Here is a 25257-nt window from a genome sequence, read left to right as displayed (position 1 = left end):
CCGGCGGCCCCCCGGCTCCGGGCGCCAGAGGGCAACGGCGAAAATGGGAGGAAGGCGGATCCGGGGCGGCTGAGCGGTGGGTTCTACTGCAGTGCTCGCTCTCCGCCTGCTCCTGCCTTCCGAGCCCCGGGGCTCCTCTGCTGCATTGGGTACAAAGGGGCGGATTTGGGATTTTAAGAAATCGAGTCACAGGGTCTGTGTGATCGTGGGTTCCCTTGTCCTTATTTCTCCCGTCTTTCTCGTTCTTCCTTGTTTTTCTCTTTTTCTCTCCCTCTCTTTCAATTTCTGCTTCTTTTCTCCCTGTCTCCCCCCCCCCCCGCACCCTCAAGTTTTTTGTTCATCTGTGGCTTGAGATGGTCTTTTCCTAATGCACAGCTCTCCCCTTTCCTGATCGTGCCCAAACTCGATTAATCCCTTCTTCAGATGGGCTAGCTAACCCTGGTGCCCTGATGCTCCCCACATCTAAAGAACTGGCTCCCTTCTGGTTGCTTTCCCTAAGGGTGTTGGGTTTCTGTAGGGGATTCCTTGCGAGATTCGGGCTGTCACCACCTCAGCCCCCAGGAGTGTGAAGTTTGTGTGTGCACCAAGAGAGGTGTCTGCTCAAGGCTGCAGCCTGGTATGGCCCCTCTGATCTTCTGAGCACCCCTAACCCTTCTTAAGTGTGCCATCCTGGGACTCGCTAGATATTTGCAAACCCGCAAATGCTTTGGGGGCACCCTTAATTCCGAGATGATGCTTTGGGAAGAGGCTGGATTAATGTAAGCAAAACCCAGAAGCGTTTCCTTCTTGTCTGTGCTTAAAGCGAGGCAACTTCAGAGGGCAGTGCTGCAGGAGAAAGTGGGAGCAGAGATGACCTGAGAACCACTGGGGTGACTCACAGCCCTGTGAGCCCTGAGCCCTGGGGGTTGAAGGCACATTTGGTGTTTCACATTTTTAAATTATTTTGGTGTGGGTTTCTCCTTCACTCAGCACACAGGCAGTGCTGCAGATGGGCCTGTTGGAAAAAAGAGTGAAATGCTAAAGTCAGGAGGAGAGGGATCGCAAGCTCGGCTGAAGGACTGAGTTTGCTGGAAAAGATTCCAGGGGGAGCTGATTCTTCCTCTGGTGTGTGAACCTGAGGCTCTTGTGAGAAGAACGGGAAATGGCTTGCCTTATGCTTAGTTCCCCCGTTCCCTGGGCTGGGAAGGAAAGGAAGCGAATGCCAGTGTTAGCAGTGTGGGTTGGGACCAAAACCATTCAGAGAAAACACTGTCATTTTCCTCTAATTTGCAAATTGCAGCTATTCATGTTGGATTGAACAGCTGAGGGAAAAAGAGCCCCCAGTTCTCACCTGCATTTATGGAGAAGAGGCTGGTGGCAGGAGGAATGCACCAACTTGTAGCTTGTGCTGTGAGCTGGGTAAAACTGTTGGTGTGGGCATCCTGCTCAACCATTGCCCAGATAGATAGATAGATAGATAGATAGATAGATAGATAGACAGATAGAAATTCCAATAGCCTCAACCTTTTTTTTTTTTTTTTTTTGCACGTGATGATAGGAGCTCCTGGCATGCCAGTCTAATCCCCAGTTTCCAAGCCTCTATAAGCCTGCAAAATGAATAGAGAGAATAGTGGTACACAGACCCATTGTTCAAAGGCACAATCAATTTAGAGAGAAAGCGGGAAAGAACGGTAGGTGACTCTTCTCTGGGATTGCAGGGTTCAGCTCAATTAAGATTGTCCTATATAAAAGAAGCTTCTCTAAATGATTGAATTCTGAGCTCTCCAGAGAATTGAGTTTTCTTTTCCCAGGCCCTGTAGGTTGCTGCGGGGACCATGCCAAAGCTATCATTTGAGATAAAAATTTATTGTGAGATAAGCTTCTAGGCTGGGTGAAGGAATACTTGGTGACTTAAATGGGGGAGTGCTCCACACTTTGATGGGGTGGGACAGCAAAGAGTAAAGAAACAGTGATAAATGTAGCTTATGCTGTTGTTGCCAGCACAAACTGAAATGAAGTTCTTTCCTGAGAATTAGGATCTGGGCAAGAATGACTCCTCAGATGTAAATAGTGCCTATGACTTTGAATTTTCATTTGCCTGCTGGCGTAGAAGACCAAAGCTATGAACTGAGCAAGTCCTCTCCACCCACCCCCCCTTCTTCTGTATCACACTGAATTGATTAGTAAGTGACATGTGAGAGGATAGGAATGATGTCCATTGGGTCTTTCAAATCTAGGAATTTGAGGCTAATGAAATTAGTGTGTGGCCAGGGCTCTGCCAACTAGAATTAAGTCACTGCAACCACCCTGCAATGCATTTTTAGCCTCAAAGAAGCATCAGGGAGAATTTCTGGAGATTTGTTTCTGAGCCTGTACAAAATAATACTCTCCTAATGCTAAGAAAGATTAAATGTAAATTAATTTTGACTATGAGTAACGTATTTAAAAAATAATCACAGAGTGGGGATGGCTTAAAGTGGAGAGCTTATATAATGTGGTGTCCAAAGGATAAATCTCCCCTGACCACGGTTTTATGAGCTATAAGTAAGATATATTAGAGTGGAAAGTAATGGTCATGTTTTTATTCAGGGCTTCTCTGTTACTGACTTGAGAGCAAACACTCTGAGCGTATAAATTACTCTTGCTACATCCTGACTCTGAATGAACAATATTTCATGGCCAGTGACATGGTGTAAGCTATGGACTTGGAATTGAATGGTGTCTGTTTCAGTTGCTTTGTTTCTTCAAAAGCAACTAGATGGGAAAAGTAGCCAACTTGACTCTTGTTGGGGCATATTGCAAATCTACACCTGTGGACCTTGTACCATCAGTGAAATACATTTGTAAATTTCTAAATGTTGTCCTTCTGTTCATTGAAGCTTGAATATAATCTCCAACTTTGGGGGCATTTTAGATATATGGGCCTAGTTTTTTTTCTATCTTTCTTTTGCTCCTTCTCTTCTCTCCTTTTATCTTATGTAATTGGATAGAACTGGGCACCTAGAATGGTGTGGTATTACTATAGTGGGGCCTTTTTTTAAAAAAACCACTCTAACCTACTCTTTTCAAAATTTCATAAATACAGGTGTCAGTGCCATTTGGAATAGGCTCTATAACAATCTCTGCCTCCACATTTACTGTGTTTCAGGAAATTTACCTAACAGATGGTGAGTGGGCAATTTTTAAAGGGGCATTTTTGAAAAGAGCAGAGAGGGAAGGAATAGAGACAGGCACATACTATATTTGAAGATACCTCTACATGTATATTTTATGATACTTGCCCATGATATAAAGATGTCTTTAGGGATTTTTCTCTTCAAATATAATAATGGATGCCTTTGCTTCAATTCCATAAGCATTGAGAGGATATTGAATCATAAATGCACCATTTCCTGCATATATGGGTTGTGTCATGGGCTTAAAAGCCCATAGCTGAATGACACAAAGTACACGCCAATCTCAATCCTGCCATTAGTTAGCTCTGTTACCCTGCATAAGTCACTTAATTTTTCCATGTCTCAATTACCTCACCTGATTTTTTTTTCTTTAAAAACAAATGTAGTTTCTAAGTCTTTAACCTTTTTGGGTCATAATTTGCTTGGAGAAAACCCGCTGTTGTCCAAAATCCATTTCCAGCTGCCACTTTGAACTTTGAGTGAGTTTGAGGTACTTTTAAAGAATGTTTTCACACAGGTATCTTAGTTAATACCAGTGTAGCTGATTTCCCATATTCAGATTTTTTCCCCTTGTTGTTTTGCCAGTGTGTTCCTTAGTCATGTATATCAAGGCTGGTATGGAGAAAAATGACCTCCTGGGTTAGCTTACTACATGGTCATAAGACACCAGGCAGGGAGCTAGAACTGTGGTGTTTATAGTAGCAGACCTTAACTTTCATTATCCAGTGTTCTGTCCCATTTCATCTTGCAAAAACACCAGACCTTCCCTTGGAAAACTGCCAGATAATGACTTTTGCCTCCTCCCTGGCCCCAGGGATGAAATTCCTGACTGAACTCAAGCAAAGCAGGTGATGACTTCAGGTGTACACTTTTGACTTTGATTAGACCTATCAGAATCTTCCCCAGGACTTTTTGTCAGAGGAAAATGGGAAAATTGACTCTTCTCTCTGGAATTTCAAAGCTGGGGTGATATGACTCTGGGACTCCCAGTGGCCATCCAACCTAAGACTTTCTGTAGAATAAACTCATACAGAGACAAGCAAGGTTGAGTGATGGAGACAAAGCCAGAGCCCTGATGATAAGTCTCAAATCCAGCTATATCTGAATATAGCTGTGTCCCTGAATTTCCAGTACTTGTTCTTAATATAAAGTAATTAATAAAAATTTCTTCTACTATTTTGAGTTTTGTTTCAAGCCACGTGCAATTAAAAGCCTCCTAGCAGATCAAGTGATTTCTTCTGTTAATGTAAGATTTGCTGATTGGTATTCATTAAGTAAAAAATTAAACATGATACTTCCTTTACTTTAAATATAATCCTTCTAGCCTAGGTCTGGGATATTCAGAACTCTGCATTCTTCTCCACTCTTCCCAACATTTGCTGTATTAACTTTAAGCATTCATTATCACAACCTGATGCGGTTGAGAGATAAGGTGAACACTTCTGACGTAGAGTGCAGCATAGAGGCCTCCTATTTGGAAGCTTTAGAACCATACTTGGTTCCCTTCATTAAAGCAAATCTTTTGTTGATGTCTCCAGGGCAGAGAAGCATTTTGCTGGCATAATGGAGTTCAAAGTACATTAAGCTCCCAGGTCACTCTACAGTAAGCATCAAGCCTAACTACTTATCTCCTTATACTTCAAGTAGGCAAAAAAGAACAGTCGGAAACACATTTTCCCAGCAACTAAATTGCATATGTGATTACTGTTTAGAGGACAGTTATGCAACCTATAGTCACTCTAATTAATTCATGGACCTTTTGTCATTCAGCACAGTAAATATATGTGTTTTATGCACTTAATAAAAGCAAACCCAAATCTTTCTATGGGTAAATATCTGAGAAAAACATTGCGCCAGCCCTTACTATGATGGCATTTCCATGTTTGACAAGTAACCTCCTTTCAATTATCCTTACTGCTACATGTTTGCTGGATCAAGTTATTAGATTATAAGGTCAAAAATAAAATAATATGAAGTTACAATAATATAGGATACATAACTCGTTTTGTGAGAACAGAAGTCCTCATTTCTTTTCAATAACAGTAGTGACCACAGTAATAACGTGATCTTTGCTATGAGCCATTATGCCAAGCACTATAAATATTTCATCTTATTTACTTCTTAAAGTAGTTCTGTAAAGGGCATGTTATCATCCCCACGTATAACTGAAGAAAGTGATTCTCATAGCCCCAAGTCACATAGCTGGTAAGTGGTAAAGTCTAGATTCATGCAGAGATTTGCCTGAGAGTACCCTGTGTTGTTAACCACTATGCATGCATGCTCAGTTATTGCACAAATGCAGAAATACTTAAAATAATTACAGATTTGCCTGCCCTTGAAATTGTAGTGGTTTGAGGACGTCAGAGTTGCTGATTCCTTAGCCACATCTATTTCCAGAAAGAAATAATATTTTATTTTGGTTCTGCAATGAGATTAATTCTGTAGGTGTGTTGAAACTTGAGCACACAAATCCTCACCTCCAAGTAAAAGATGCTTGTTTTCTGTTATTCAACAGGTAGCCCCAAATGTAGGCAATAAATACATAGTAGGCTTTTCTCTCAAATAAATAAGAAAATATGCTTCTTCTTGTCTTGATTCAGTATCCATCATTATGGATTATGATGGCTCTTCTTCCTGAACTTTATTTCATTCACTCCACATTTTCTACAAACCTCAAGTGGGGAAATCCATCATTCAAATATATGTGCAAAGTGAGAGGACTATATTAATACAATTGCTGAAAGTCAAGTTGATAGAGCACGGGAAATACATCCTAATAAAGCAACATTAATGTTTGTGTGGGCCGTGGAGTGAGGGGTAGGAGAATTTTCAGTTTAATGGATTATTTTGCCTCTTGCTATAAAAGTGCTGCAGCTAAATAGTTTTATAATTGGTCATTTACAGAACTCTCCATCTCTGGGTGTTGTGCTCTCTCCATTCTGCGGCTGCCAATTCTTTCTCTTGTTCCAGTTGGAAGATAGCAACGAAGCCACTTCAAAGGCTCAGCCTGCTTTTCTGCATTATTGTTTAGATGAAAATATTTCCATTTGTTAAAGTACTACTTAAACATTTTTGTCATGTTTTAAACTTGACTGTGTTCTGAATGTATTAGCACAGGCAGACAAAATGTGGGATGTTTTCTTGGAGAAAACATACTTTTATCAAAGGAATCATCAGAATTTTCATGTAGGGGTTAAGAATAAGATTCTCGAGTTAGGTCTGAATTTAAATTCATACTTGCCACTTATTACCAGTCTCACCTTGATCAAACAGGTACTACACCTCTCATCGATTTTGTTATGTTTGAAATGGGAATGATACAAGTGTACTTGTCTGATAAAGTAATTATAAAGATTGCACAAAATATGCATGGAAATATTTTAGCACTGAGTTTAGCAAGTGGTGAGTGTTCGATACATTTAAAAGATCTTATTTTATTAGCATTATGTTATTATTAAGTAACACTATTCTTAACGTCACTATTGCTAAATTTACTGTAAAATTACCATAATAATCTGTGCTGAACTTCACTCTTTCTGTTTTTGTTTAAATGGATAATATTAGGAGCACCTGGGTGGCTCAGTAGGTTGAGCATCGGACTCGATTTCAGCTGGGGTCATGATCTCAGGGTCCTGGCACCCCTGGGTGGTAGGATCCAGCCCCATGTTAGACAGTCTGCTCAGACTGGAGTCCTCTGGTCCTTTTCCCTCCCTCTCGGCTCCTCCCCCAGGCACTTGAGTTCAGCGTGCTTGAGCTCTCTAAAATAAATAAACAAAATCTTGTTTTAAAAAATGGAAACTGTCACACAGATTGAGAGAGAATGCTTTAATGATAGTATTCAGTGAAATGAGAATTTCTATGGCACTGATTAAGGTGAATCAGGAATGCCATGGACTTTGTGACATGAAGATACCAGACAGGCTCAGAGCAGTGGGCTTTGAGGTTAGCCAGCCCCAAGTTTGAAGTCCACTGTGACCCTTCTCTAGCTGTAGAACATTGAGGAACTTAAACTTTTTGAACTTGACTACTTGTTTCCTCAGAAATACTTATTAAACATCCTTCTTCTGCATTATTCTACATGGTTGGACATATCAGTGATGAAAATAGGCAAAGCTTTCTCTCTCCCTTTCTCTCCCCACTCTGTCCTTCCTCCTCTAGCCTCTTCCCCTCCTCCTATCTTTACTATTCTCTCAGCTTATACTCTCGTGTGGAAACAGAAGGATGGTATTAATGAGTCCTAGAGTATGTTAGAAGTTGAGGAGCCCTACGAGATAAGGAAAAGAATGGGAAGCATGCTGAAGAGTGTTGGTTTGGCAAAGTGTTGGTTTGGGAGTGCTGAGGAGTGTACAGGTGGTTCTATTTTTAACTACAGTAGTTGGGGTGGATTTCATAAGGTAGCATTTGAGCAGAGACTTGAAGTGAGGGAATTGTCAGAATGGATTAGGGGGAGATCACTCCCTGCAAGCAGGAACAACCAGTGCCAGAACTCTAAGGCAGAAATATGCCTGGCAGGTTAGAGAAATATCAAGGATGCTACTATGGCTGAGTAAGTCAGGAAGAGAAAGGGTCGGGGCAGTGGGAGGGCTTGAGGTCAGAGACAGGTTGGGGCTGATAGATAAGTCCTTGGAAGCCATCACATGCGTTTTGTCTTACCTTAAGTGTAGGCAGTGTGCTAGGATTCTAGCAGAGGTTGGGCATGATCTGTCTCTTGGTTTAAAAGAATTAATTTTCGGGGCATCTGGGTGGCTCAGTGGTTGATCCCAGGGTCCTGGGATTGAGTTCTGCATCAGGCTCCCCAACGGGGAGCCTGCTTCTCCCTCTGCCTATGTCTCTGGCTCTCTCTATGTGTCTCTCATGAATAAATAAATGAAATCTTTTTAAAAATAATTAATTTTCTCTGTAGTATTAAGGATGAGGGAAAGAGAGGAATCAGGAATGATCTCAGAGAGTGATTACAGGTGTCTCTGAGATGGTTGTTGATAGCTTGTGCAGCAGATGCTTCAAGAAGTGATACATTTGGAAGCTTGTGACAGTATTTCCAGGTGAATTGAATGGGAGATGTGAAAGGAAGAAAGGAGATAAGGTGAATTCAAGATGCGGGGCCTGAGCAACTGAAAAGATGGGCTTACTATCATTCCAGATGGAAAAGGTTTGGAGTGGAGCACATCTGGGGAATTAAATATCAGATTTGGAGGTATAGGGTTTGAGAATTTTTTTTGACATCCAAGCAGAGATGTTGAGTGCACAGTTGGAAATATAAGTCTGCAGTTATGAAGAAAGGTCTAGAGTAGTGATATATTTTTATAAAATGGAGATATTAAGAATAATTATATGCAAGTGTTCTTTTAAGGTGCAATGAGATAATACAATTAATGTTGTGTATTCCAAAAACATGTAATAATTACTAGCTAAAGACAATTATCTGAAATGAAAGTAAATCCTATAGTTTGTTTTCACAGTAAAACTGAACAAAATGATGTCACAATTATTTTAACAGTATTTGTGACAATTATGTTAAGTCAAGACACCATAACTACAAACATCCTGATACTGTAGTGGTAACTATATTTTGTAAGGTGTAAGTTAGCTGTGATAGAGTATTTCTTTAATTAAAAGTAATTTTGAAGTACCTAGTTCAGTGCAATTTTATATATAATATAAAACTCAGTTGAGAATTTGCATCACTGATACACATTTGTCCCTTGAACAATGTGGGGTTAAAGGCACCGACCCCTGCACAATAGTAAATCCACATATAGCTTTTGAGTTCCCCAAAACTTAACTAATAGTCTACCATTGACCTGAAGACTGATAACGTAGACATTTGGTTAACACGTGTTTTATATGTCATATGGATTATATACTATACTCTTACAATAAAGTAAACTAAAGAAAATGAAATATAGTGAATATCATAAGAAAGAAAAAAGACATTTACAGTATTATGCTGTGTTTACTGACAAACTCCACGTATAAGTGGACCCAGATATTCACACCTGTGTTGTTCAAGGGTCAATTATACATGAGAGTTTCAGCAATGGCCCAGGTATTCAGGGAAAAATAATGGGCTTGTCTTATAATGTCCTTTTGGGTACCTACTTTGAACAATGTCACCAGGTATTTCACATCTTCCATTCACTTTGCAATCGAAAACATGGAGGGGAAATTTTTATCTTACTGATTTCGAGGTCCCTGTAGGCTTTTGGCAAATCCTTTAACAGCCTTTGTAGCTTAACCAAAATTCTGTTCCTTATTCATTTGACTGATCTAAGCATGTCCTTTTACTAAAAAATGCATGGCCATGTTGTCTCTACACATCTATAATTGTATTTTAACACTGTCATTATGTAAGCTATATTTTAATTGTAATTATAACAAATTTTATATAAACACACATCCGTTTCTAGTGTTCAGGGGGAGAGCAGCATGTAGTAAATTTTATCAAAATATAGCATCTGAAGAACAGAACAGAGGGTAATTGTGTAATTCTGTATTCACTATAATTAAGTTCAGTGGAGTTGGCATAATAGAATTAAGATGAAAAAAAAAAACAAAACAAAACATTGAGGCACCATGGCTCCCTGTCATAACACACCCTTTTCACATCAGAGAACATACACTAAGCATCTTTCTCTACAGAAATGGAGAGAGTAAGAGGTTAAAAGATGAATGGCAGACACTAAAGCGTAGGATTATGAAAAGCAACATGGAAACAACATATTGCTTGTAGATTTGGTAGGGGGGAAAATCTACTAGTGTGTATGTCTACTGAGACCACATTTTCTGGAACAATTAAACCCTATGTCAAATATGCAGTCTTACCTTCCTTGTACATTGGGATGTACACTCAAATCTTTGTGTCCTGTTTTTTGAATGGTTGAGAAGATCTTCACAAGAACTGTATCTCATGAGCAAAATACATTGTTTTGAAATGACTGTCAGCTGTCACATTCCAGGTTTGCTGGCTCTTTGTCTCTGTCTTACTCAAGTTTGCAGTTTGGAAGTGAGTTATGGGAAAGATCATTGGAATTTTTATATCTTCAGGAGGCTGTATAGCATAATGGTTAAAATTGCAGGCACTGGATATAGTTCACATTCCTGCTTTCCGCTTGCTAACTGTATATACTTGGTCAGTTAACCTGATTACCTGCACCTCAGTATACCCATCTACTGATGGGTGATGTTAATACTCTATCCTCTTAGGACTGTTTCCAAGATTAAATGAAGTTACCCACGCCAAGCACTTAACACAATGCCTAGAGCACAGCAAAGTCTATTTATCACCATCATCATCACCGTCACCACCAGGCCAGGTACTATCTCTTCTATGCATTATTCCATTATCTCCTGATCCCCACCATTCCTGTCATGTTTCCGTACAAGTGTAGGGTTGTGACAGAGCATTTGTTTCCAATGGTATCTGACCCTTAGTCATCAAGGTGGCTGGACTTGGAGATAGCATTCATTGCTGCTCGTTGAAACAATTCCTGTTTTTGAAAAGGAAAGCTGGATGCTGAGGCCAAGAATTTTCTCTTTTCTTCATCCAGGAGACTGAGAGAAATTTTCAGGCCTAGAAGAGGAAACATGTAAAAGGCAAAATGTTTAATTTCACACTTCAGTAATAATAAGTTAAACAGACTGAATTTGAACTCATTTCCCTTATGTACTAACTATGAGAATTTGGTGTTTTTGTAACTCCTGTGAGTTTACAGCTGATAAATATGTGACCTGCTGCATAGAGTTGTTGTAATAAACGAGTAAGGCGTGTAAACACATTGTTTGGCATATAGTGATCACTTAATGCATTCTAATTTCCGTGGTTAAGATAGTACTATCACTATTATTACTGTTGAGTGGTTGAGCAAATCTAATGTCTTTCCTTTTCTCAAATTGCATATAATCATTTGAATAATCAGCTCATATTTATTAAGGATTGTTATAAAGCCTAATGATCACAGAGGTCCTTCAACTCTGCTTCTCGTCAGAGCCCACCATGGGAGGGAAGGTGGAATCAATACCACCACTACCACCACCATTAATGCCATCATTGCCACTTAACTGACTGTAGTGAGCACTTCCTGTGTGCCAGGCACCAAACTTGGCCCTGTATATGCACTATATCATGTTTGCACATTGAGGTGGGGGACCTGATTATCATCATCCTCAATTTACAGGTAAAGACACTGAGGTGTCGAAAAAATAGGCATCTTGGCCCACAGCAAGAAATTGAGCCAGGATATTTAAACCTCTGTCTCTCTGATCTCAACAGCTCTTAAATATTATTTTACTATATCCTGGTAAGAAAATCTGCTGCCAGCCACTTAGGGAAGAAAAGATTCTCAATTCGCATATTCCTGTATTTCCCATGCTCCCCTAGCCTTGGTACTAGTACAGAGAGAAAGAGACTGTATCAAAGACCAGTCAAAGGGAAATTACTCCCTTTTGCCTTTCCTGAATCAATTAACTAGTATTTTATTTCCTTAAGGATCCCCATATGTTACTTTTGGCACTTACCTTGGCCTTTTAGTATTCTTACATTCAGTACATGACTCATCCACTCTATCACATGTTCATTTATTTGAGGTTAAGTTTAGGATCTTATCCTGAAACATGGTTTTAGGCCTGTAGCATCTAACTGCGCTTTTCTTCTTATAGTACATCTGCACATATTTATTTGAGTTTTGTTGAATTGTGTTCATCAGTTGTGCATTAAAAGTTATATAAAGCTTTCTTGTAAAGAAAACCCTCTAAATAATTTCTAGCTGGTTATTTTTATGGGATTATTGTAGAAGTTATAGATCTTCAGGGCTTTGTTTTATTTCATTTTTAGATTAAGTACTTCATATTACCTCATTTTAACATATAACAATATATCTATATTGTCTCTATCAAACCTATGAGTCTTCGCTGGCTTGTAACTTAGCTTGTTGCATGTGTGTTGTTGACTTTTCCATTTACAGTGACATTATGTGATCCTGGCAGGGGTAGGGCTGGGTGGGAAGAAACATCTCCAAGCCACAAATTGGTTTTCTAGAGAACTAACATAGAGCTTGAGAGTTCCTTTCATATTTCTGGAGAGCTCAAGAATTTTAAGCATGTTTTCTATAGTCTTAATGGGAAGAAAGTAAGCCGAATGGAAGGTCATTATGACCATTGGGACCAGTGGGATCAGAGTCAGTCACTGAGTTTTGTTTTGTTTTCATCTCTCCTCCATGAGTTTGTGTCTTGATAGCTTACTAGGTGCAAGGTACTTAGCTAACCATTGTAAGTGGGTTGTGTCATTTAATCCCCTGATAGTCACATAGTAAGGATGTGTATTATTATGTCCCCCCCCCTCCCCATAGTGCACACATGGAACAGATCCTCAGAGGTAGTTATTTGCTTACTAAAATATGGTAGAAATAGAACTTTGGATTCAAGTCTGTTTAATTCCCAAATCAGTGGTTTTCACCACTAAATTAAAGTTATATGACCTTGTGAACATGGACTAGATTGTTTCTAAAATTTTCTCAGCTCTAACTTTATATAATTGTTTGATTGCAAGCTTAATAGGGGATGAGAAGGGGAGAGAGGAATTCCAACTCATGAATGGAATTTTCCTCATGTAGGTATGGGGTTTGTTTTATGGTACCAATTCACTTATTAATTCGTTCAACATATATATATATCTTTAAAGATTTTATTTATTTATTCATGAGAGACACAGAGAGAGGCAGAAACATAGGTAGAGGGAGAAGCAGGCTCCCTGTGGGGAGCCCAATGTGGGACTCACTCCTCGGACATTGGGATCAAGACCTGAGTCAAAGGCAGACACTCAATCACTGGGCCACCTGGTGTCCCTTATTCAACATATATTGAATGCCTACTATGTACAAAGGTATTTGAGAATATACCTATCATAGTAGAGTGAGCACTCCTTCCATAGACTCTCCCAAGACAGTTAGAGGAGTCTTGGACAGCTTTGCCTACTCTGGGGTGGTAGTTGGTGCTAGGACCCTAGTTTGCACCACTGACAAAACCAAGACATGCTTATATTAGTTCACAGGCATCTTGATGTCATGATAGAGCAGGCACATGAATCTTACTATTTTTGCCTGGGATTAATGATATAAGGGCTTTGTATTTGGATATAGAAAGGCTTGTTAGTTATACAAATATATGGGTATCATGTATCATTAGCCTGAGGCTACCTGTCATCCCCTACTACAACTACTTTTTACAAACTCAATAAGTACCTTCTTATCTTTCCTATGGATAAGCTCTTCACAATGGCACTAGGGCCTATCATCCCCCAGTAAGTACTTCATTGGTTAAACCAATGGTTTTTCAAATACACTAACTAAATTACCCTTGAGGTTGGGTCACCTGGGTGGCTCAATTGGTTAAGCACCTGACTCTTAATTTCAGCTCAGATCATGATCTCATGATCTCGATCCATGAGATTGAGTCTCACATGGGGCTCTGTGCTAAGCATTGAGCCTGTTTGGTATTCTCTCTCTCTCTCTGTCTCTCTAAATAAATAAATAAATAATAAATAAATAAATAAACTTTAAATTATCCTTGAAGTAGACTGATATTTTACTACTAAGAGCAGAAAATGTAATGCCTTTAGAATTCATAGGGAAAAGAATAGGACTCTAGGTATACTTCCTCAATTTAGAATTATTCATTTATATCCATTTATACACACACACACACACACACATATACACACACATATAAAATTACTCATATATGGGGAACAGTTTTAAATTGAGGAAATATATATTTATATTTAAATTTTGTCTTCTGCTAAACAGTAACAAATGTATTATTAGCAGATACACACACAAAGCAGAGAAAGAGCCAATCGAATTTGATTCAGTAGCTTGCTTTTTTTCCTATAGATTTGTGGTTGATTTTCTATCTGCAGATATATTTGTTGAAGAAAATATTTCTACCACTTTTCACTAAATTAAATTCATTTAACAATAATATAGCATGTCTCAAATGTCTTAGTACATTTTTAATCTTTAATGCCATCAGACATATGAATTACAAACATATCCCAAATAATTAATTTTATGGTTTATGGCTTACATTTCCCTTATACTTATTTAGTTTTGTGAATTTAAAAATATAAATATTTAATTCTATTTATCTGTTTCTATTTCTCTGATTGAAGGTGGAAAATACTGACAGAAACACAAAAAGTTAAAATTAAAGAATGTATTATCCAAAAGGATGAATACTAAGAAAATGACAAAGAAAGTCAAAGAATTAAATTTCTAAATGATGTTTTTTTGTGAGTGTGTAGTATTTCTTCTTCTGAAGGAATTAATCTTGAAGCTCTACTAAGACTTTTCAGAAACCTGTTTAATGAGCAACTATTTTGTGTTTGAGACTGCACTATGCACTAGAGATTCTAGAATAATAATAATAATAATAATAATAACAATAATAAAAATACAAATCTTCAGACCTTCCTTGCAAGGAAGTCTGACAGTCCACTGGGAAAACATAGTGAGCCTCACATTAAAAATGACAGTGATTCTCAAACATTAATAAGTTGAAGAATCATGATAGACCTGCTAACCATGTCAATTCCTGATCCCCTTCTCCAATTGGTCAGGTGTGAGGTCCAGCAAACTCTTTTTGACAAGCACATCCAGGAAAGTCTGAGATGGATGTTTTCAGTTGCCCTCAACCTTTTTTTTATATATATATATTTTTTATTTTTATTTATTTATGATTGTCACACAGAGAGAGAGAGAGAGGCAGAGACACAGGCAGAGGGAGAAGCAGGCTCCATGCACCAGGAGCCCGACGTGGGATTCGATCCCAGGTCTCCAGGATCGGGCCCTGGGCCAAAGGCAGGCACCAAACCGCTGCGCCACCCAGGGATCCCTGCCCTCAACCTTTAGTGAGCATCAGATTTGCTGGGCTCTACCCCCAGACTTTTTGGATCAATAAGTTTATATTTCTAATCAGTCCCTAAGTGTTGCTGACATTGCAACAGTTAGAACTACTTTACCACCTGTTCATGGAAAACATCTTCAAAATTCTGCAGTATAGGATCCTGTGTGCCAAGGAAGAGACATGCACAGAGACCCATGGAGGCAAGGGGACTCTACCCTAATTGGTCAAAAGTTACAACAATAGCTAGAATTGATTGACTCAGAAAGTGCTGTAAGAATTTTACTTGCTCATATAATCCTTTCAATAAAGTATGTAGGTGCTACTTCATGTCCCCAGAGGAAGTAATTAATTTGCATAAATCTTAAACCAGTAAGTAGCAGTGTAAGAGTTCAAATCTAGAAAGTCTGATTCTAGAACCCACATTCTTAACCATTCTGAGAGGAGTAAAGGTCATCAGTGGAGGCCTCCTTAGCCTCCACATGTAGATAGAAGGATGGGTGGACACAAATATGTTACTTATTCGGTGTGTGTGTTATGGGAAAGGGAGAGTGTCGGGGCTTCCAGACGAACCAGCCCTCCCCACATCCCTACCCTAAGCACATCTGATAATTCGGAGCGTAAAACAAGAGTATAACTATGGGATGCTGGAAAGTATTCTAGAAACTTGGGCTTAAAATTCTGTATCTTTTAGTAATGACTTTTGCCGAACTAACAGAAAGTAAGAGTGACTTAACCTTACTTCTGGCATGTAACAAGACGTTTGGAGATTGTCCCTCTAGTGTTAATTCTGCTGCTGAGAATGTCAGCAGGGGACTGGGTTCTGTCCATCTTTTAGCTCCCTCTAGGGATCCCCATTGTTGCAAGGTGACTATTGAATTTCTTTTTTTTTTTTTTTTTTTTTTTTTTTTTTTTTTTTTTTTTTTTTTTATATTTTATTGGTGTTCAATTTACTAACATACAGAATAACACCCAGTGCCCGTCACCCATTCACTCCCACCCCCCACCCTCCTCCCCTTCTACCACCCCTAGTTCGTTTCCCAGAGTTAGCAGTCTTTACGTTCTGTCTCCCTTTCTGATATTTCCCACACATTTCTTCTCCCTTCCCTTATTTTCCCTTTCACTATTATTTATATTCCCCAAATGAATGAGAACATATAATGTTTGTCCTTCTCCGACTGACTTACTTCACTCAGCATAATACCCTCCAGTTCCATCCACGTTGAAGCAAATGGTGGGTATTTGTCATTTCTAATAGCTGAGTAATATTCCATTGTATACATAAACCACATCTTCTTTATCCATTCATCTTTCGTTGGACACCGAGGCTCCTTCCACAGTTTGGCTATCGTGGCCATTGCTGCTATAAACATCGGGGTGCAGGTGTCCCGGCGTTTCATTGCATTTGTATCTTTGGGGTAAATCCCCAACAGTGCAATTGCTGGGTCGTAGGGCAGGTATATTTTTAACTGTTTGAGGAACCTCCACACAGTTTTCCAGAGTGGCTGCACCAGTTCACATTCCCACCAACAGTGTAAGAGGGTTCCCTTTTCTCCGCATCCTCTCCAACATTTGTGGTTTCCTGCCTTGTTAATTTTCCCCATTCTCACTGGTGTGAGGTGGTATCTCATTGTAGTTTTGATTTGTATTTCCCTGATGGCAAGTGATGCAGAGCATTTTCTCATATGCATGTTGGCCATGTCTATGTCTTCCTCTGTGAGATTTCTGTTCATGTCTTTTGCCCATTTCATGATTGGATTGTTTGTTTCTTTGGTGTTGAGTTTAATAAGTTCTTTATAGATCTTGGAAACTAGCCCTTTATCTGATATGTCATTTGCAAATATCTTCTCCCATTCTGTAGGTTGTCTTTGAGTTTTGTTGACTGTATCCTTTGCTGTGCAAAAGCTTCTTATCTTGATGAAGTCCCAATAGTTCATTTTTGCTTTTGTTTCTTTTGCCTTCGTGGATGTATCTTGCAAGAAGTTACTATGGCCGAGTTCAAAAAGGGTGTTGCCTGTGTTCTCCTCTAGGATTTTGATGGAATCTTGTCTCACATTTAGATCTTTTCTCCTAAAGCTGTTTGGAAAGATAGAAAGAGATGGAGTACTTCCAAATTCGTTCTATGAGGCCAGCATCACCTTAATTCCAAAGCCAGACAAAGACCCTGCCAAAAAGGAGAATTACAGACCAATATCCCTGATGAACATGGATGCAAAAATTCTCAACAAGATACTGGCCAATAGGATCCAACAGTTCATTAAGAAAATTATTCACCATGACCAAGTAGGATTTATCCCTGGGACACAAGGCTGGTTCAACACCCGTAAAACAATCAATGTGATTCATCATATCAGCAAGAGAAAAACCAAGAACCATATGATCCTCTCATTGGATGCAGAGAAAGCATTTGACAAAATACAGCATCCATTCCTGATCAAAACTCTTCAGAGTGTAGGGATAGAGGGAACATTCCTTGACATCTTAAAAGCTATCTATGAAAAGCCCACAGCAAATATCATTCTCAATGGGGAAACACTGGGAGCCTTTCCCCTAAGATCAGGAACAAGACAGGGATGTCCACTCTCACCACTGCTATTCAACATAGTACTGGAAGTCCTAGCCTCAGCAATCAGACAACAAAAAGACATTAAAGGCATTCAAATTGGCAAAGAAGAAGTCAAACTCTCCCTCTTCGCCGATGACATGATACTCTACATAGAAAACCCAAAAGTCTCCACCCCAAGATTGCTAGAACTCATACAGCAATTCGGTAGCGTGGCAGGATACAAAATCAATGCCCAGAAGTCAGTGGCATTTCTATACACTAACAATGAGACTGAAGAAAGAGAAATTAAGGAGTCAATCCCATTTACAATTGCACCCAAAAGCATAAGATACCTAGGAATAAACCTCACCAAAGATGTAAAGGATCTATACCCTCAAAACTATAGAACACTTCTGAAAGAAATTGAGGAAGACACAAAGAGATGGAAAAATATTCCATGCTCATGGATTGGCAGAATTAATATTGTAAAAATGTCAATGTTACCCAGGGCAATATACACGTTTAATGCAATCCCTATCAAAATACCATGGACTTTCTTCAGAGAGTTAGAACAAATTATTTTAAGATTTGTGTGGAATCAGAAAAGACCCCGAATAGCCAGGGGAATTTTAAAAAAGAAAACCATATCTGGGGGCATCACAATGCCAGATTTCAGGTTGTACTACAAAGCTGTGGTCATCAAGACAGTGTGGTACTGGCACAAAAACAGACACATAGATCAGTGGAACAGAATAGAGAATCCAGAAGTGGACCCTGAACTTTATGGGCAACTAATATTCGATAAAGGAGGAAAGACTATCCATTGGAAGAAAGACAGTCTCTTCAATAAATGGTGCTGGGAAAATTGGACATCCACATGCAGAAGAATGAAACTAGACCACTCTCTTTCACCATACACAAAGATAAACTCAAAATGGATGAAAGACTATTGAATTTCTAACAGTGTTCTAACCATTCAGGCAGGAAGAAAGAAGAGGGAAAAAAAGGGGGAAAAAAGGGACAAAGGCAGATAAAAAGAGTGTGTTGTGTGTGTGTTGTGGGAGGGGAAGAGTATCAGGGTGACTGAAAGGCAGTGTCTAAATCAGAGAGCAAATTGTCTCCTACAGATCTTCAGCAGATGTCCGTTTAGGTCTCAAGCAGTTACAGCTTTACCCTTAAGAATAATGAGGTCCCCTAAACCAGGGCTCTGATAGTAAGGAATAGGGAGAGCGTGATTACTGATTAGAAAACAAGCAGTCTGCACAGAGTTCCTCCCCACTATCTCAAACAAATATCCAGCAACTCTATTTTATTTCATATATTTTACTTTAAAGAATGGTGGGAAACTATACTTATCTGTAAATAACTCTTAGAAAGGGTACAGTTATATAATTATGCAACCCTCTAGAGACCTCCCTTCTTCTAAAACTCTTTGAAAATTGTTCAAGGTTGAGGACATTTTGGTCTTAATTTAGTAACTTGCAGTTTATTATCCTGGAATGACATCCTTTCTTTGCAGATGTCTGTCAGTCTTTAGAAAATTCTGGAAGAAATGGACGGAGAAGTTTTACAGTACATATATAAGTGATACGGATCTCTTCAAAAGAAAATTCATTTAGGATCCAAAAAGCACTTCATGTCTGCTCTTTTTTTTCTTCTTTATATTTTCACAAAATTTCCTTTCCAAAGTGCTTTTGAACAAATCTGTTAGATATCATGCATCCATTTCTCCTGATTGAATTCTTCATTACTGAACTTTCCTTGGCCTGCTATCTCTCACTCTTCTTTGTCAAAAGCATTTCTCTGGGTCCTCAATGCTTCTTCTTATCCCATATTTGGACTCACATCTCAAACTAAAGCGACAATCTGTTATGACTTCTCCATAGCACGAAGACCCTGCTTCTCTGAAAAAAAAAAAAAAAAAAAAAAAAAAAAAAGAAAGAAAGAAAAGAAAAGAAAAGAAAGAAAAAGAAAAAAGTAGACTTACTGGTTAACTGGGAAGGTAAACAATATGTGGAATGTTTCTGAGAATTAAAAAGTAAGAAAAATGAAAGCACTGAAAGAAACTGAGAGTTGGTCTTGTTCAAATACTTTATCTTACAAATGAGAAAATTGAGGTCCAAGAGAAAAAATGTTATTAAACTCTAAGTGATAAAAAAAAAAACTCTAAGTGATAAACCATGAATCTCAGTAGTGTGATTCATCGGAGGTTTATTACCCACTCACTTGGAAATTCAGTATGGACTTTTGTTCTTCCTAAGTCTTTTTTCTGCTCAATGATTGAGGAAACCACCACATTCATCACATGGATTTACATTTGTCTCAAAAGGGAAAGGGGAGAGGAAGTTGCATGCTCAATTATTAATTCATTATCCTTCAGATGTAACCCCTTCATATAACTTTCGGCCACATTCTTTGGGAAAGAACTAGTAATATGGCCATACACCGTTGCAAGTGGGGGATGGACAGTATTGTCCCCATGTTGGTTTTAGTGATGCTTCTATAATCTGGAGGAGCTAATTACAAGTTTCTAGTCTACAGCTGGTTATTTCTGCCACTGTGAGTGATCAGCCTAAGGCAGTGGAGTAAGGTGTGTGTGTGTGTATATACATACACTTGAGTACGAGCTGACACTTGAGGGCTTGTATCAAAAGAGTACAGATCAAATTGCTTCTCTTTCCTAGTTCAAGATGACTATTCTCTATTTTCTTTGATCCTGCTATTTCTCCCCCACTTCAGTATCAGATGAAAGCTGTGACCATCACCCATTCACTCCCACCCCCTGCCCTCCTCCCCTTCCACCACCCCTAGTTCGTTTCCCAGAGTTAGGAGCACTGGGTGTTATTCTGTATGTTGGCAAATTGAACACCAATAAAAAATAAATTTATTATTTAAAAAAAAAAGCTGTGAAAGAAATTATTCCAAAGTCTCCAATGCTTTAAAAGATAATAGAATCCCCAACCCCTAAAAGTCTTACTCTGCAATTTTTACCAATTTCAAATGATAAATTTGTGGAAGGTAAATTGAGATTGACCAAAAGAAAGGGAGGGGGAGTAGTTTTTCTTTTACACATATACCCTGAGCCATGATGCAAAATGAATGGAAAATTAGAGAACTCTTCTTTTTGAAAATTAAAATAGTTTTAGTTGTTAAAGTAATACTCAGTGCAAAAACTGCAAAAATGAAAAAGATACAAAGAAAAAAGTTAAAAAACCCCTCAAATTCCCATTTCTGATAAATCTTCTAGATAACATTTTTTAAATCTTTTTTTAAATTTATTTTATTTATTTATGATAGTCACATAGAGAGAGAGAGAGAGAGGCAGAGACACAGGCAGAGGGAGAAGCAGGCTCCATGCACCGGGAGCCTGACGTGGGATTTGATCCCGGATCTCCAGGATCGCGCCCTGGGCCAAAGGCAGGCGCCAAACCGCTGCGCCACCCAGGGATCCCCTAGATAACATTTTTAAAGGTGTCTTTTGAGACTTTTTTGTGAGGGAAGGTGCACAGAAACACAATGCTAATGTATTTTTACTTAATACTATATTATGAACTACATGAGATTATGAACTATATTATGATTCCATATCACTTAATACAAACCTGTATCATAATTTTTAATGGTTGAACAGCACTCCATGATTTATCTACCAGTCCCCTACTGATTAACATTTTGATTATCTCTGTTTTGCTTCTCTAAACAATGAAAGAAGCATCCTTCTTCCCATTTCTTTGAGCAGTTGTAAATTTATTTCCTTCGAATGGATTTCTGGAACTTGAATGGTTGATTGTCAACTTTAATACATACTGACTTACACTACCCTACTTTTCTGCTAGCAATTTTACATCTTGTGTGGTTTTCACACTCTCACCAATACTACTATTATCGATATTTTAAGTTTTTGTCATTCTGATAAGTAAAATATGGCAATTATTTTAATTATATTTCTTTGATAATAGTAAAGTTGAACATATGTTCATATTTTAATTGGCTGTCTTTCTTCTTGTGACTTTATGACCTTTACCCATGTTTCTTCATTTGATTTATAACACTTTTGGATATATTAATGTGTTATTTGTTACATATTATATGATGCAGTTTGATTTCATTTACTAATTTTTATTTTATGTGTATAGAAATGTAATACTCTCAAGACTATTAAAAAACCCTTTAACCAACACAGACATGTAGAAAATCATCAGTCACCCTCTTGAATCTTTTAATGAATTTATTTCCTTTTGGGCAGTAGAGGACTTATGGTAGGAAAGAATCTACCCCTCTGAAGAATCTTGCCTTATTTATAAAAATGGTATTTGAAGTTGTGTGCTTGCCATCAGATAAAACAGTATTAATTTTTGTTTATTTTATTTTTTTAAAGATTTTATTTATTTATTTGACAGAGAGATAGAGCCAAAGAGTACAAGCAGGGAAATGGCAGAAGGAGAGGGAGAAGCAGACTCTCTACTGATCAGGGAGCCCAATGTGAGGCTAGATCCCAGACCCTGAGATCATGACCTGAGACCAAGGCAGATGCTTAACTGACTAAGCCACCCAGGCACCCCAAGCTGTATTAATTTTTAGGGTGAAATGGTGATTATCAAGAACAGACTAAAATAGGACTAGCATCAAGAAGTGAGGGGTTTTGGGATTGTGGGGCCATCCTCTGTTCCCTCCAAAAACAACTAGGAGTTTAAACTCTGGGACTCCTGCTTGGGATGTCTTGATCCAATCAACTTAGCTATTGTGTGCTGTCAGGTTGAGAAGTTGAAGCACTTATCCATGGCCCTTTCAGGAAATGAGCAGAGAGTATTGTCAAGCAGAGGTGGTCAAACAATGATCTGCAGACTTGGGCCCCCCTCCCCCCATAGTCCTTAAAGTCAGTGTGAGACAAAAATGTCAATATAAGTTATATTGATAACATTATCAATGAGGTGACATTTAGTCCTTTAAATGACCTAACATGTTTTTGTAGTATAATATCCATTGGTAAATAGGCAAAGCTATCTGACAGATCTATTTGTTATAATGAATGAATCGGACACTTACATTTTGAAAAACTGAAATTGTATCCATTTGTCAAGAATAGTGGCTACTTGTTCTGTTTTATTCCCCCAGGTGGAACTAGATGACATTGGGAGCAGTAAGATGTTATTGTGTTTCACCCCTAGAGATGTCTAAAAGTTGAAGAAGGTGCCTTATTAGGTAGTTAGCTTTTTTGTCACCAAGAATAGTAAAGTAGATATGTATGATCAGCTAATTAAAGAAACTATAATCTCTAGAACTATCATATTCACTAGGGCATCCAAGTTACTCTAAAGAAATCCTATCAATGAGTTAGGATAGTTTTGAATATTTGATTAGGTGTACTCTCCTAATGATACGATCCATCACTATTTTGAACATTAAAGCATGCCTTTCTTCTCTTGTAACCCAGTTATGTGGTCTTGGGGAAGTCACTAACCTGCTTGAACACAATTTTGTAATGTGATATATAATATATGATTTGAAGGACTAGAGAAAAATAAGCAATACTGTTTGTGAAATGACTAGTATATAGCCAGGCCCATAATACGTCCTTGTTTAATTATAATTATTGTTGATTTTATTTTTAATTTTATTTCCAAACATTAATCTTTATATGTGGAACTCTAAAATTTGTTTTGAGAGTAGAGGACCTTGGCAACTCAGAAAGCTATTTGGATTCCTCCAATACGCCACATATATAGCTCAATTCTATTCCTAGAATCTTTGTATTAATATTAATTTATTAATAGAATATACGATAACTCCAAGGTGATGAGAAACTAAGGTTTAATATATACCTGGAAGTATGGATGGATTTCCATGCCCGATGCTAATGTGAGAAAGGCATTATTTCCATATCTTAAGGAGATGGTGTGAAGAACAATCAACCTGAGGAGACTCTAGGGTGGGAAATGAGAGACCTCATGCCCAGCTGTGTTCACCTCACAGCTGCCCACAAGGGCTTTTAAGTCATACAACAGAAATTCTCACCTTATAGCCTTGTAGTTAGAAGTAAATTATAACACATAATTGATACCTAATAAGTGTTATAATAAAACCATTTAATGTTTCCTTTGTGTTAAGCCCTTTACAGTCATAACATCTTGAGGGATATATTGTAATGGTTAAGAGTACAGGCTTTTGAGCTAGATAATGCTGGGTTGAAATCTTACCCTCATTACCTCTTCTTTTTTCAGTTTTATTGAGGTATAATTGACAAACAAGAGTATAAGATATTTAAAGTATACATTGTGATGAGTTAGTACAGGTATACATTGTGAAAGGATTTTCTTCACTGAGTTAATTAGTGCATCCAACACCTCATATATTTACCTTTTCTGTGTAAGAAACATTCATGTTCTACTCTCTTAGCAAATTTCAATTATATAATATAATATCATCAACTATAATACAATATCTTCAACATCAACATCAACCACCATGTTATAATACATTAAATTATCAGACTGTATTTATCTTATAGATAAGCGTGTACCCTTTTAGCCACCTCTCCCTATTTCACCAAAATCCCCCAGCCCCAGCAACCACTTTTCTATTCATCTGTTTCTATGAATTTGACTTTCTTTCTTTCTTTCTTTCTTTCTTTCTTTCTTTCTTTCTTTCTTTCTTTCCTTTCCTTTCCTTTCCTTTCCTTTCCTTTCCTTTCCTTTCCTTTCCTTTCCTTTCCTTTCCTTTCCTTTCCTTTCTTTCCTCTCCTCTCCTCTCCTCTCCTCTCCTCTCCTCTCCTCTCCTCTCCTCTCCTCTCCTCTCCTCTCCTTTCCTTTCCTTCTTCCCATTCTTTTCTTTCTTTTTCTCACATTTAAATTATTCTATGCAGTATTTCTCTTTATCTAGCTTATTTCACTTAGCACAATGTCCTCCAGGTTTATTTATGTTGTCACGAATGATTTATGTTGTCACCAAAAAAGGATCTCATTTTTTAAAGGTTGAACAATATTCCATTATCTCTTAACTTAGTGACTTTTGATACATTTTTAAATTCTCTAGGCCTTTTTTTCTATAAAAAACCTATACTAAGTTAATTTCTGGTATGTGGAATATTTGCTGAAGCAGCACATATTTAGTTGAAATGATGAAAGTGACCCTTAGCACTGTGTTGACACTTATTATTACTCTTCTTGTTAATTTTATAATAATAATAATAATAGATACTGCCATCCACGATTTTTCCTTCAGAGGAATTTGAAGCTCTGAAAAGATAACTTGCTCCAGATACGAACTCAGGTCTGAATCACTATAAAAATGTGTTCTTAACTACTCTGTGTGTATAATTCCATGTCTGAATTTGTTGGATGTTGTTTTTAACTTCCAAGTGTTTGATCTGAAATTCCTTTCTTTATTTGGGGAATCTTCCACTTTCTGAGTCTTGGTGAGGAACAGAGCCTCCCACTATACAAGCTGAAAATACCAGATACATTGTTTACTCTCTTAACCACAGTCTCCTTTACAGCTGGAAAACAGTCAAGTGAGCTAGAGTTGGCCAATTACACCCATGTCCTAGATTTTGAGTTAGAAATAAATGATGTGAAGAATCAAGGACACCAGTGCCTGTGTCAGCCTCCTGTATCCTATTCCTGCTGGGTCAGCAAGGCAAGTGGGGAAATATAATATTGCTTT

The 25257-nt window shown here is 38.2% G+C and overlaps 1 protein-coding gene across 6 annotated transcripts in view; it reads left to right on the top strand.

The window, feature by feature from the left end:
• The window catches only part of GRM7 (glutamate metabotropic receptor 7), an 849841-nt gene that overhangs the window by 1700 nt on the left and 822884 nt on the right, over window positions 1-25257 (top strand). The gene's annotated exons all lie outside the window — the stretch shown is intronic.

This window comes from Canis lupus, chromosome 19 (genome assembly GCF_048164855.1).
Source record: "Canis lupus baileyi chromosome 19, mCanLup2.hap1, whole genome shotgun sequence".
Lineage (NCBI taxonomy): Eukaryota > Metazoa > Chordata > Mammalia > Carnivora > Canidae > Canis > Canis lupus.
This window is presented reverse-complemented; position numbering and strand designations above follow the sequence as displayed.